The sequence below is a fragment of the Thalassophryne amazonica genome, chromosome 3 (genome assembly GCF_902500255.1).
Source record: "Thalassophryne amazonica chromosome 3, fThaAma1.1, whole genome shotgun sequence".
Classification (NCBI taxonomy): Eukaryota; Metazoa; Chordata; class Actinopteri; order Batrachoidiformes; family Batrachoididae; genus Thalassophryne; species Thalassophryne amazonica.
In genome coordinates, this window is record NC_047105.1 from 94,630,660 (window position 1) to 94,643,999 (window position 13,340).

The 13,340-nt window shown below is 39.4% G+C and overlaps 1 long non-coding RNA gene across 1 annotated transcript in view; it reads left to right on the forward strand.

Annotated features, from left to right (window-relative positions):
* Positions 1-218: 218 nt before the first annotated feature.
* Positions 219-13,340, forward strand: part of LOC117507285 — a 60,108-nt gene continuing 46,986 nt past the window's right edge. The window contains exon 1 of the long non-coding RNA XR_004559667.1: positions 219-491. This is a non-coding gene — a long non-coding RNA (uncharacterized LOC117507285). The remainder of the gene's footprint in view (positions 492-13,340) is intronic.

Below are 13,340 nucleotides of genomic sequence, written 5' to 3' on the forward strand. Positions count from 1 at the left end.
TAAGCTTGCATGTGTGTGTGTTTGTGTGTGTGTGTGAGAGAGAGAGATCAAGCTTCATGCATGATACAATGTGCGTGTGTGCCTGTTGATAATCTGCTCTTATGTTAGATAAAATTTCAAAGAGTTGCACTGTAAAAAAAAAAAAAGAAAAGTTTTCAGCTGTGTCCAGTTTGGGGCCAGTGGCCTACCTAAATTAGGGTCTGCCGCTCAGATTTGTGCCTTCGTCTTCCCTGTCAGCTCGATTCCCTTTATAGCCCCAGAGGGTTCCACCCCGACTTCTTCATACTTAGCCCCGTGCTCCCAGACCACGCCTTCTCTCCCTGCGCCTTCCCTCCTCTCCTGCGTTGTGCGAACCGACAGACACGGCAGAGGCAGACAAACACACACTAACACTCTTGGAGGCACATCCAGTCAACATGGGCCAGGTACTGGGCTGGATCCGAGGCCCACGGGACAACCCCGCTCTTCAGCACAGGGCGGTGCAGGACCAGGTGTGTGTGTGTGTGTGTGTGCGTGCGTGCGCGCGCACGTGTCAGTGTTGTGTGCTGAGCAGTTAAACCTCATGTTTTCTTCATGTATGTCAGTCTGTAAATATTCAGGTGGGTGTATTAGTCATGTGCTGTTTTGTAGGAGGGAAACTCGTTTGCACTACATGTTTGACAAGGACTTTTAAGGGAAACACAACAAAAGTAACTCTCTCTCTCTCTCTCTCTCTCTCTCTCTCTCCTGGAATGTGTGACGCTCCTGGTTAACCTCCGGGAGCCTGTGTGTGTCTGGGACAAGGCCTGTGCTGTCCGTCGCATATTTTCTACCGGATACCACAAACACACATTCAAGTGTACAACTTTGCACACTTTACTTGACGTTTTACACTTTCCTTGTCGGGGATTTTGCTCTTCTTGTCTCACTCAGGCCGCATTCTTGTGTACAAAGCTCTACAGACACAATAGGGCGTGTATTTTGGAATAAGCCTGCATGTTGTTTTTAATCCACATAACCGCTGAATGTTGTCACATTGTAGGATCGGGGTGATTATCATTTATGAGATGTACACTGATATCTTGCAGGAAAGGCGATATTGCTTTTTTTTCTTTTCTTTTTACAGGAAATACGATATAAAAGTCTAAATATTGCTATTCAAATTTTTTTGGGTCATTAAAGAAATTAATCATTTATCAAATCACAAACTTCATTTGTAAAATTTGTCTCATTGTAGGGTTGGTGCGATTATCATTTCTGAGATTTCCACTGATATCTTGCAAGAAAGACGATATCATTGTGGAAGTACTTATCAGGGCTGTGTTTATTTGCTGTGAGTTACTTTGTGTGTTAAAGGTTAAAGCAGCACTGTGGTGTTAGACGGGATGCATGTTTTATTTTTCTATAAGCAGAATCTGCTTTCCGAGCTCTCAGTGTCTTCTGGTGCTGTTATGTTTTGGAGAGACAGAAAACCACCTGCTGGGAAACTCCAGATACATAACAATCAGAACAGTTTGAGAATGACATCATAATAATATTGTCACGCTTAGCGCATGCACAGTGTGCTTCCTGTGTGCACGCATGCACATAATACCGGACCAGTCAGTCCTCACATCTGACATTAACAACTCGCTGCTTTTAAAGAGTGATACTCCTTTGTGCCACTTTTTCTGAACTTTGACCATCCCAGGTGAAAAGCTTAAGTCATAAATGAAGATCAGATGATTTTATGTGACTGCAGGTTGAAAGACAGAGTCATAAATTTTGAACAAGTTCCAGCAGTGGTAGAAATCGGTAATGCTTGTAATACGCTTTAGTTAATTAATAATAAAGCCGTTATAAGTCCTTATAAGAGGTTTATTAATGTTATTATGTTGTAACAAGTCCCTATAAGTGTTAATATAATCTCACAACATTCATTCATACAGTCATACACAAGCAGTGCACATGCATGTACCGTGCATGCACGGCGCAAAAAACCCTACACCATAAAGTTTACATTGTCCATGCAGTAGATCCTGAGTTTTTAAGTTTTAGTGCATGTAGGAAATTAAGTTTTGTTTTGTGGGATGTACACACAACAAGGCATAACGGCCTCACTTGACATTTTATATAATTTTTAGTGAAACAAAGGAGCTGGGAAAGACGGCTGATCATACATAAGAAAGTAAATCCAGGGCAGGAATAACCTGTAGCAGTCATGCTCAGATTACCACCACATATACTCTGCACATTACATCTTAGCTCATTTAAAAATTACAGTGGAAACAGCAATTTTGTTATCAAATAAATCCTGTCTTCTGTGAATCTGCCCCCCCCCCAAACATTGTGTAATGTAGTCATATTTAACAAGTAAATCAAACACAGTGGTGGCAGTTTGACATGGCCATGAGCTAATCTTTAAGTTTTGTAACAGTCAAAGTCCTGGAAAAAATAATAAAATAAGTTGTACTACATTCCCTGTTGTTTCCCTCATTGTAATATGGTGCCTGGATCAAGCCTGCGTGTCTGTTTTTATCAAAATAATCGTCAGGAAGGGCATCTGGCATAAAACGTGCAAAATCAACATGGGAACCCATATCTGATCTGCTGTGGTGACCCCCAGTCTGCACAAGCTGACCTGATTCACTCGCTCACCTACAGTTTTGCTATCCAGCCCAACATTGTTACCAGCACAGGGAATAATTGAACATTCATATACTCATGACAAACCTGTTAGGAGTTTAATAGATGGCTTAAGAACATTAATAAAAGTGTCATTCACTGAGTTTGTTGATGAATATTCTCGGTCATCCAGGTCAGAGACATGAATAAATTAGGTCGACAGCAACTAGACCTCTCATTGGTTCACTTGAATGGGTTAACTTTTATTTATGTCTTGAATGTACCTATTGAACTTGATGCAGAGTTCATTATGCATTTATTAAACGTTAACTATGCACTTATTAACATGTTTAAAACTGTTACTTTTACAGCAACTGGATCTAAAGTGAAAGTAATACCTAAGAATCCAACAATAAATATGTTACTGATGCTATCACGAACACTTATGGAGTCATGTTATGCATGATGCTGTTAATACGATTATATCAGACTAATAAAGACCTCTTAACCAGCTAAAAAAAATCCACTTATTACAAGTATCTTAATGTAAAGTGTTACCCAGAGAGGCTGGCTCATGATTTTGCTGTGCAGTGGGTAGTTACTGTGACATCCAGGATGTGGACCATTGGGGGCATAAATGTGATATATGTTCATACGTATGTCCTCCATGTTCCTCTGCTATCTGCAGCTGGTTCACAAAGCTATAGGCAAACACTCTGTGACACCATGGTGGCCACGCGGTTAGTGCACCTATTTCCAAAGCAGAATGTTCCCGGTTCAAGGCCGTTCTCCGTGTAATGTGGTGTTGCATCAGCAAAGGCATCTGGATTAAAGCTTTGTGCAAAATCAACATACAGATCCATATCTGATCTGCTGTGGTAACCCCAAGTGGAAAAGGAAGAAGCTGAAAGAACTTACTGTCAGTCAGTGATTATGGCTGAATGGCTTAGCACAGGGCCACATTTCTGGACCCATGCTAATTTATAAGAAAACGTCTAATTATATGGAATTTGACCCTTTAAAAATCACACGTAACATTTTCTACAGTGCATCGGGAAAGCATTCACAGTGCTTCACTTTTTCGACATTATAGTATGCTACAGCCTTATTCCAAAATGGATGAAATTATTTTTTTCCTCAAAGTTCTACACACAATACCCCATAATGACAATATGAAAGGGTTTTTTTTTTTGTTTGTTTGTTTGTTTTTTTGCAAACTAAGAAACTACAACTAAAAACTAAGAACTAACTAAGGAATCAGATGTATGTGCGTATGTATTTACAGCCTTTGCCATGAAGCTCAAAATTGAGCTCAGGTGCATCCTGTTTCCACTGATCATTCTTGAGATGTTTCTACAGCTTAATTGGAGTCCACCTGGGTAAATTCAGTTGATTGGACATGATCTCGAAAGGCACAGACCTGTCTACATATAAGGTCCCACAGTTGACAGTGAATGTCAGAGCACAAACCAAGCATGAAGTCAAAGGAACTGTCTGTAGACCTCAGAGACAGGATTGTCTCAAGGCACAAATCTGGGGAAGGGTACAGAAACATTTCTGCTGCTTTGAAGGTTCCAGTGAGCACAGTGATTCCATCATCTGCAAATGGAAGATGTTTGGATCCACCAGGACTCTTTCTAGAGCTGGCTGACTGTCTAAATTGAGTGATTGTGGGAGAAGGGTCTTAGGAGTTGACCAAGAACCTGATGGTAACTCTGTCAGAGCCTCTGTGGAGAGAGAACCTTCTAGAAGGACAACCATCTCTGCAGCAATCCACCAATCAGGCCTATATGGTAAAGTGGCCAGACGGAAGCCACTCCTTAGTAAAAGGCACATGCCAGCCCACCTGGAGTTTGCCAAAAGGCACCTGAAGGACTCTCAGACCATGAGAAACAAAATTCTCTGGTATGATGTATACAAAGATTGAACTCTTTGGTGTGAATGCCAGGTGTCATGTTTGGAGGAAACCAGGCACCATCCATACAGTGAAGCATGGTGGTGGCAGCATCCTGCTGTGGGGATGTTTTTCAGTGGCAGGAACTGGGAGACTTGTCAGGATTGAGGGAAGGATGAATGCAGCAATGTACAGAGACATCCTGGATGAAAACCTGCTCCAGAGCGCTATTGACCTCAGGCTGGGGTGATGGTTCATTTTTCAGCAGGACAATAACCCTAAGCACACAGCAAAGATATCAAAGACTTGTTTGATATCTTGCCTTCAGGACAACTCTGTGAATGTCCTTGAGTGATCCGGCCAGAGTCCAGAGCTAAATCTGACTGGACATCTCTGGAGATATCTGAAAATGGCTGTGCACCGACGCTCTCTATCCAACCTGACGGATTTTGAGAGGTGCTGTAAAGAGAAATGGGCAAAACTGCCCAAAGATAGGTGGCATCATATTTAAAAAGTCGAGGCTGTAATTGCTGCCAAAGGTGCATCAACAAAGTATTGAGCAAAGGGTATGAATACTTATGTACATGTGATTTCTTAGTTTTTTTTTATTTCTAATAAATTTGCAAAAATAAAAAAAAGGTTTTCATGTTGTCATTATGGGGTGTTGTGAGTAGAATTCTGAGGGGAAAAAAATGAATTTACTCCATTTTGGAATCAGGCTGTAACATAACAAATTATGGAAAAAGTGACACACCATGAATACTTTCTGGATACACTGTACCGTATGCATGTATACAGTGCACTGTATGAGGTCTGTCCATAAAGTATCGTACCTTTTTTTTTTTTAAAACTATATGGATTTGATTCATATGTTTTCACGTCAGACAAGCTTGAACCCTCGTGTGCATGCGTGAGTTTTTCCACGCCTGTAGGTGACTGTCGGTCATTCGCCTGTGAGCACGTCTTGTGGAAGGAGTGGTCCCGCCCCGTCGTCGGATTTTCATTGTCTGGAAATGGCGGAATGATTTGGGGTTTTTTTCCATCAGAATTTTTTCAGAAGCTGTTAGAGACTGGCACCTGGAAACCATTCGAAAAATTTATCTGGCTTTCGGTGAAAATTTTACGGGCTTCACAGAGAATAAGGTCTGTTAGTACAGCTTTAAGGACCCCTTTAAGGACGCTCGGCGCACCGCGCTCCGAGCTGCGACGACGCGGCACAAGCCACCGGACCATTTCTAAACGGATGGCTCTGTGGATACGAGACCGTCGTGTGCTCTTTCTCTGGTTATCACAAGAGCTGGACATCAGCCATTTTCCGGCAGATTTCACTTTTAACAAGAGATTTTGTCATGGAAAGCCGCGCGGAGGCTTCGCGCGTCACGACCGATTCGCTTTGGAAGCGAGACAAAGGAACACCTCCGTTTCGGCGTGCCAGAGGACAAGTTCGGACATGTCTATCTCGGCTTTCAATGCTTACCAGTTGAGTGAGTTATAAGAGAAATTGTGGAGAGCTGGGCATGTCCGAACTTGTCCTCTGACACGCCGAAACGGAGGCGTTCTTTGTCTCGCTCGAACAGCGAATCGGTCATGACGCACAAAGCCTCCGCGCGGCTTTCCACGACAAAATCTCTTGTTAAAAGTGAAATCTGCCGGAAAATGGTTGATGTCCAGCTCTTGTGATAACCAGAGAAAGTGCACACGATGGTCCCAGCTCCACACAGCCATCCATTTAGAAATGATCCGGTGGTTCGTGCCTGTCGTCGCGGCTTGGAGCGCGGCGTGCCAAGCACCATTGTGGGCCATCCTTAAAGCTGTAGTAATAGTCCTTATTCTCTGTGAAGCCCGTAAAACTTTCACCGAAAGACAGATAAATTTTTCGAATGGTTTCCAGGTGCCAGTCTCTAACAGCTTCTGAAAAAATTCTGATGGAAAAAAAACCCAGATCATTCCGCCATTTCCAGACAATGAAAATCCGACGACGGGGCGGGACCACTCCTTGCACAAGGCGTGCTCACAGGCAAATGACGTCACCGACAGGCGTGGAAAAACTCACGCATGTGCACAAGGGTTCAAGCTTGTCTGACGTGAAAACATATGAATCAAATCCATATAGTTTAAAAAAAAATAAAATAAAAAGGTACGATACTTTATGGACAGACCTCATATACATGCCTAATGCTTTGAAATATGGGTGTGGCATGGCTATGGTCTCTGTGCTTTTGGTCTTGTGTTTAATATTTAACTGAGTGAAATTCAGCAGCCTCAGTTTCCACACGGTCGCTATTCATAGGTTGGTTGTGAAAAATAAAAATAAATGAAACTTGCTCAACTGGTAAAATTAATAAATGATTGCACACTTGAGATAAGGTGAGAAGCTCAGTCATCTGTGAGGAGCCTGGAGTAGAGCTGCTGCTCCTCCATGTTGAAAGGAGCCAACTGAGGTGGTTTGGGCATCTGGTAAGGATGCCCCCTGGGCGCCTCCCTAGGGAGATGTTCCAGGCACGTCCAGCTGGGAGGAGACCCCGAGGAAGACCCAGGACTAGGTGTAGAGATTATATCTCCACACTGCCCTGGGAACACCTCGGGATCCTCCAGACAAAGGTGGTTAATGTGGCCCAGGAAAGGGAAGTTTGTGGTCCCCTGCTGGAACTGTTGCTCCTGCGTCCTAATTCCAGATAAGCGGTTGAAGATGAGTGAGTGATTGCACACTAATCATTGTCAGGAAATGAAAGGGTCATCTGTTTCCTTTGTATATTTCCAGCAGAACTGTTGGGTTGATCTGCACATAGTTTGGTGTGGGTCATTAAATCATTATCAGTTTGCTCAGTCTTGATGATCTCCTACATGAGACACTTGAGTGGAGGTTTGTGGGAGTATTCCAGCTGTTTTTTATTTTATTTTGGGAAAATAAAATACAAACATCTACCTAAATATTGCTATTTACATTGTTTTTGTATTTTTTTTAAGAAATTAGTCATTTTTCAAATTTCGAATTTCATTTGTAAAATTAAAACAACAAAAAAATTGATTTCTTTCTTTTCTTTCTTTCTTTTTTGTTGGTATACTTCCCAAAACATGACTGCACAAAAACAGTTACGGATGAACACTCAGTGATCAAATTATTGTCAAAACATGTTTCAGTACAGTTAAATACAAACAGATTTTTCTTATACAGTATGTTGCAGGCAACAACCTAAAAAACTATGTATTTTTAGATCAAAAGTACATATTATTATATTATATATTGTAATAACTTACATTCATTCAAAACTATTATACATATTTAACAGCTTTTTGTTATATTTAAAAAAACATTATTATTATTATTATTATTGGTACTACTACTCCAACACATTTGCATTATTGCATATGTAGATATTTGACATTATTACCTATGTTCATATTTGACATTATAACCATATATAGACAAACAAACAGGAGTGACAGGAGAGCAATCAGTCCTCACATGATGTTGCCTTCAGGAAATGTGGGTACTTTGATAGATAATGACTTAACAATTTCTCTCCACTGTATTGTCTTGATACCTGTAAATAAAGTGATGCTAAAGATGTCTATTACAAGTAATTCTAGATCACTCTTGGTCATTTTTGATGTCTAAAAACTGGAAAATATGCCATATTGTAAAGTTTAACACCTATACCTAAAAAAAACGATGTGTCCCAAATCCACACAAGACCTTTAACGCAGCAAAGCATCGCCGGATAAAATGAGGCAGGTCGCTCATTTTACAGGCTGCAGTGAAGTGTTATGAGCTGACACACAGAGAGACCTGGCTCAGCAGATCTGAAGAAGCTTTAATACGGCCACAACCAAGCAGACTGCCCGTAAATCCAAATCCAAAGCCGCACAGAAGAGTGCTCTGCTACCGGTGTCAAGATGAGGTGCGTCGTTGAGATGACGTTCCTCGCGTAACTGCATGTGTGCACTGAAAAAATTACTTGACAAAGTCCGGCACTGTGGCACTCCGCCGCTACCAGAAATCCACCGAGCTACTGATCCACAAGCTGCCCTTCCAGCGCCTGATGAGAGAAATCGCTCAGGACTTCAAGACCGACCTCCGCTTTCAGAGCTCCGCAGTGATGCTCTGCAGGAGGCCGGCGAGGCTGACCTGGTTGGCAGGTTGCGGATCAGCAGCTCGGTGGATTTCTGGTAGCAGTGGATCTCTCTCAGCGCCTCAGTGCCGGGCCTGTAATGGCGAGGCTCCTTCACACCGCTGGTAGCCGGACCGCTCTTCCGGGTGGCTTTGGATTTATCGGCGGTCCGGTTGGTTCTGGTCATATTAAGTTTACGCTGTGAAACTGCCGGCCACTTTGTTACATCGTCATTAAACTCACTGTCCGGTACAACATACGGATCCACTGAACCAACTGCTACACATCTATCACAATAAACAGCTTTATCTCGAGGGTTTAAAGCCTCGTAATAAGCTTTCATTCTCTCTATTTTCTTTCAAGCGTCAGCCGCATAGTAATCCACGATGGAGATGGGAGCAGAGTCATTATCTATCAGAGTACCCACGTTTCCTGAAAGCAACATCATGTGAGGACTGATTGTTCTGCTGTCACTCACAATTCCACGCCCCTCTCAATTGAAGCCACGCCCTCCCACACCAGAACAGGGCCAAAAGTTTGAAACTGAAAAAATAAGATCTGAAAGTGAAAAACAGATCTGAAGGTGAAAAAAGAAATATGAATGAAAATAAATTATTTGATCAAAATAATTACAGAGCTGAATCAAAAATTTATTTAAACTGAAAAATATATATCTTACACTTATTTTTATTTTAATAAAATTTGTATAACTATTGAAATATGTGAAGAAAAAAGCAAAAATGTATTAGTCAGCTGTATATATAGAGAACCAGGATCTAGTATTGAAACATTCACTGACTGTATGGGAAAAATGTTCTCAAAAACTAATCAAAAAACTGTGTTCATTTGTGGTGACTTAAATATTGATCTGCTCAATCAAAATAAGCATAAAATAACAGATGAATTTATCAATATAATGTACAGTATGAGTTTATAATCAAAAATCACCAGGCCAAGCAGAATTACATCCCATAGTGCTACCTTAATTGATAATATATTCAGCAATGATATTGAGAATAACACTGTGAGTGGATTATTAATCAATGACATTAGTGATCATCTACCAGTTTTCATCGTTTATAATAGAAACCATCGGCGGAATCAGCCAGAGGAGAAAATAAAATACAGGCGAGTGCGGACAGAGGAAAACATGAACACACTAAAGAAGGATTTACAGGAGCAAAACTGGGAAAAGGTATACAGTGAAAGTGATGTTGATAGTGCATATGAAACTTTTTTACAAATATTTACATCATTATATGATAAAAATTGTCCAACTAAACAAGACTACAGAAAACAAAAAATCCAAGCTCGACCATGGATGACGAAAGGGTTACGAAATGCATGTAATAAGAAAAATACACTGTATAGAGAATTCATAAAACTAAAGACTAAAGAGGCAGAAAATAGATATAAGAAATACAAAAATAGATTAACTAATATTATACGGGTATGTAGGAAGGAATATTATAGTAACATATTATATAATAACAAAAACAATATTAAAGGAATATGGGATATATTAAATAGCATTATCAAAAATGGTAATAAAAAACAGAGTTACCCTCAGTATTTCATTGATAATAATGTCAAGAAGGAAAATAAGGATGAGGTAGTCAACGGTTTTAATAATTTTTTTGTAAATATTGGACCAAGCTTGGCAGAAAAAATTCCCGATTCCCAACCTGAGGATTGGGATAATAATCTCATAGAAAGAAATCCCTGTTCAATGTTCCTCACAGCAGTGGATATAAAAGAAATTATAGACATTGTGAATAATTGTAAATATAAAACATCTACCGATTTAAATGAAATTGATATGGTGGTGGTAAAACAGGTCATTGAATGGATTGTAGAACCATTAACATACATCTGTAACTTATCATTTCAAACCGGTAAATTTCCCAATCAAATGAAAATAGCTAAGGTTGTGCCGCTGTATAAGACTGGGGATAGACACCACTTCACAAATTATAGACCTGTTTCTTTGCTTCCACAATTTTCCAAATTATTAGAAAAGTTATTCAATAATAGATTAGACAAATTCATAAATAAACATAAATTACTTACTGATAGTCAATATGGATTCAGAGCACATAGTTCAACATCACTTGCATTAATAGAATCAGTTGAGGAGATTACAAACGCCATAGACCACAAATTACATTCAGTTGGAATATTTATAGACCTTAAAAAGGCTTTTGATACAATCAATCATGACATATTAATCAATAAACTTGAACAGTATGGGATTAGGGGGTTGGTGTTGCACTGGGTGAGAAGCTACTTAAGTAACAGAAAACAGTTTGTGAAGTTGGGGGAATATACATCATCATGCTTGGACAATGCTTGTGGCGTCCCACAGGGGTCAGTATTGGGTCCAAAACTCTTTCTAATTTATATAAATGATATTGTCAATGTTTCCAAAATATTAAAATTAGTATTATTTGCAGATGACACAAGCATTTTTTGTTCAGGGGGGGATTTGCAGGAGTTACTGAGGAGGATCAGTATAGAAATGGTAAAACTGAAAATATGGTTTGACAGAAACAAATTATCATTAAACTTAAGTAAAACAAAATACATGTTATTTGGTTATTGTAATACAGACATACAGGTTCAGTTACAAGTCGAGGGGGTAGATATTGAAAGGGTACATGAAAATAAGTTTCTGGGGGTGATAATAGATGATAAGATAAACTGGAAGACTCATATAAAACATATACAAAGTAAACTGTCAAGAAGCATTTCAGTTCTAAACAAAGCGAAACATTCTGGACCACAACTCACTCCGCATTCTTTACTGCTCACTGGTTTTACCATATTTACAGTACTGTGCAGAGGTATGGGGTAATACTTATAAAGGTACAACACAATCACTATCAGTAATGCAGAAAAGAGCTATAAGAATTATTCATAATACTGGCTATAGAGATCATACAAATCCACTATTTTTACAGTCCAAATTCTTAAAATTCACAGACTTGGTTCATTTTCAAACAGTACAAATCGTGTATAAAGCAATAAACAATTTACTTCCAGCAAATATTAAAAATATGTTTTTTAACAGATCAGGGGATTGCAGTCTGAGGGGGAAATTTAATTTTAATTTAAATATGTTGGGTACACAGTAGGAACTTTTTTGTTGTTGTCTTCTCTGATCTATCTTGTAATTGTTGTTGTATCAAATGTTCGAAATAAACAGTTTTCATTCATTCATTCATTCAATTATACTTTTTAAATGATTATAAAATTCAAGAACAAACATTGAATTTTTAGTTTCAAAATGTATTTTTTTCAATCTTTTTTATTTTCAGATTACAAAACTTAAATTTTCAGTTTCAAAATTTATTTTTTCAATCTTTTTTTATTTTCAGATTGCAAAATTTTGGCCTGGATTTAGCTGCATATGAGGGCATATTTGTGCACATGAGCGAAAAGGCGTTGGTGCCTGTTGACAGCTAATCTGTGCACCTAAATATGATTGGTCTGGGGCCTTCAGGCATGCTGCACCATTTCCCAAAGTCTCATGCAGTCAGATTTTTCACTTCACTATCATGTTGGTTTTAGCTCGCTTGTTGATCCACACTCTGCACACAGGCCTTTGTCATGCCATTAAAATGAAGGTTTGTGGGAGAGTTTCCAGGGAACTCGCTTAACCTTCGGAACAAACTCTGGTTGCATGTCTCCTCTCTGTTTACAGTAACATGTTGGACGTGATGCAGCTGCCGGTGACAACGTTGTTTTTCCTGATATGTAAGGAGAGGAAGTGACGGCGGCTCAGCTGCCAACTGGAACATACAATGTGAGATAATGACTGAGGGGCTTTTGGTTTTAGCTTTCACATAAACACGTGAAGTGTGGCAAGTAGCAGGCTGAATGCTGGCGCTGACACATCAGCTTAGCGATCAAGTGATTATTAGCAAGTGATTTTATAAATTGCTGACAAGTGTGAACAAGTAAGCAACCAAGCAAACTTCATCATCTAATCATACTGTATATAGTGACTAATTTTGAAAAATAGTTGTTAAGTATGCAAAGAGAAAAAATGGAATTGTCCAAAGATTTCCTAACAGTTTAGCTCTTGACTGTGATGTGCAAATGTAAAATTTCCTACTTTAGCTGAATTCCAGTAGTGATTCTCAACATGTGGGGTGCTGTATCTTTGGGGAACATCGAACCATTGAAAGGCGGAAAATGTAAAGTGTAACTGAAGTAAAATATTTTGAATGAGATATTTTATATCAAATATTTTGTAGTAGGCCTAAACATTTAATATGGTCAAATATTATAAGAAAGAAAACATAGCTTATGTCATTAAAAACCTAAATTATGCATTTTTATAACAATCCTTTTCATACAATAAAACAAATACGAGTGGCTGCAAATGAAGCTTTGTATTTTGGGTCAAGGATGAACGTCGTGAAAACAGTTGATAGGATTAATATTTTGGAGACATTAGGGTTATTAGCTGACAACAGTGAACAATGGATGTTGATAATTACATTCTGGACTCACAGCCCATTCCAGCAGGAGGTGGTAAATCATCTTTATATTAAAGGTGAAGTGGCATCTGTGTAGGTGTATGCATGCACGTGTGTGCCTGTGTGATTTTATTTAGTAAGTTCAATGTAAGTAAGTCCCTTCGGCTGCTCCCTTGTTTGCACTCGGGGTCGCCACAGCAAATCTAAGGTGGATCTGCATGTTGAATTGGCACAGGTTTTACGCCCATCCTGACGCAAACTCCACAT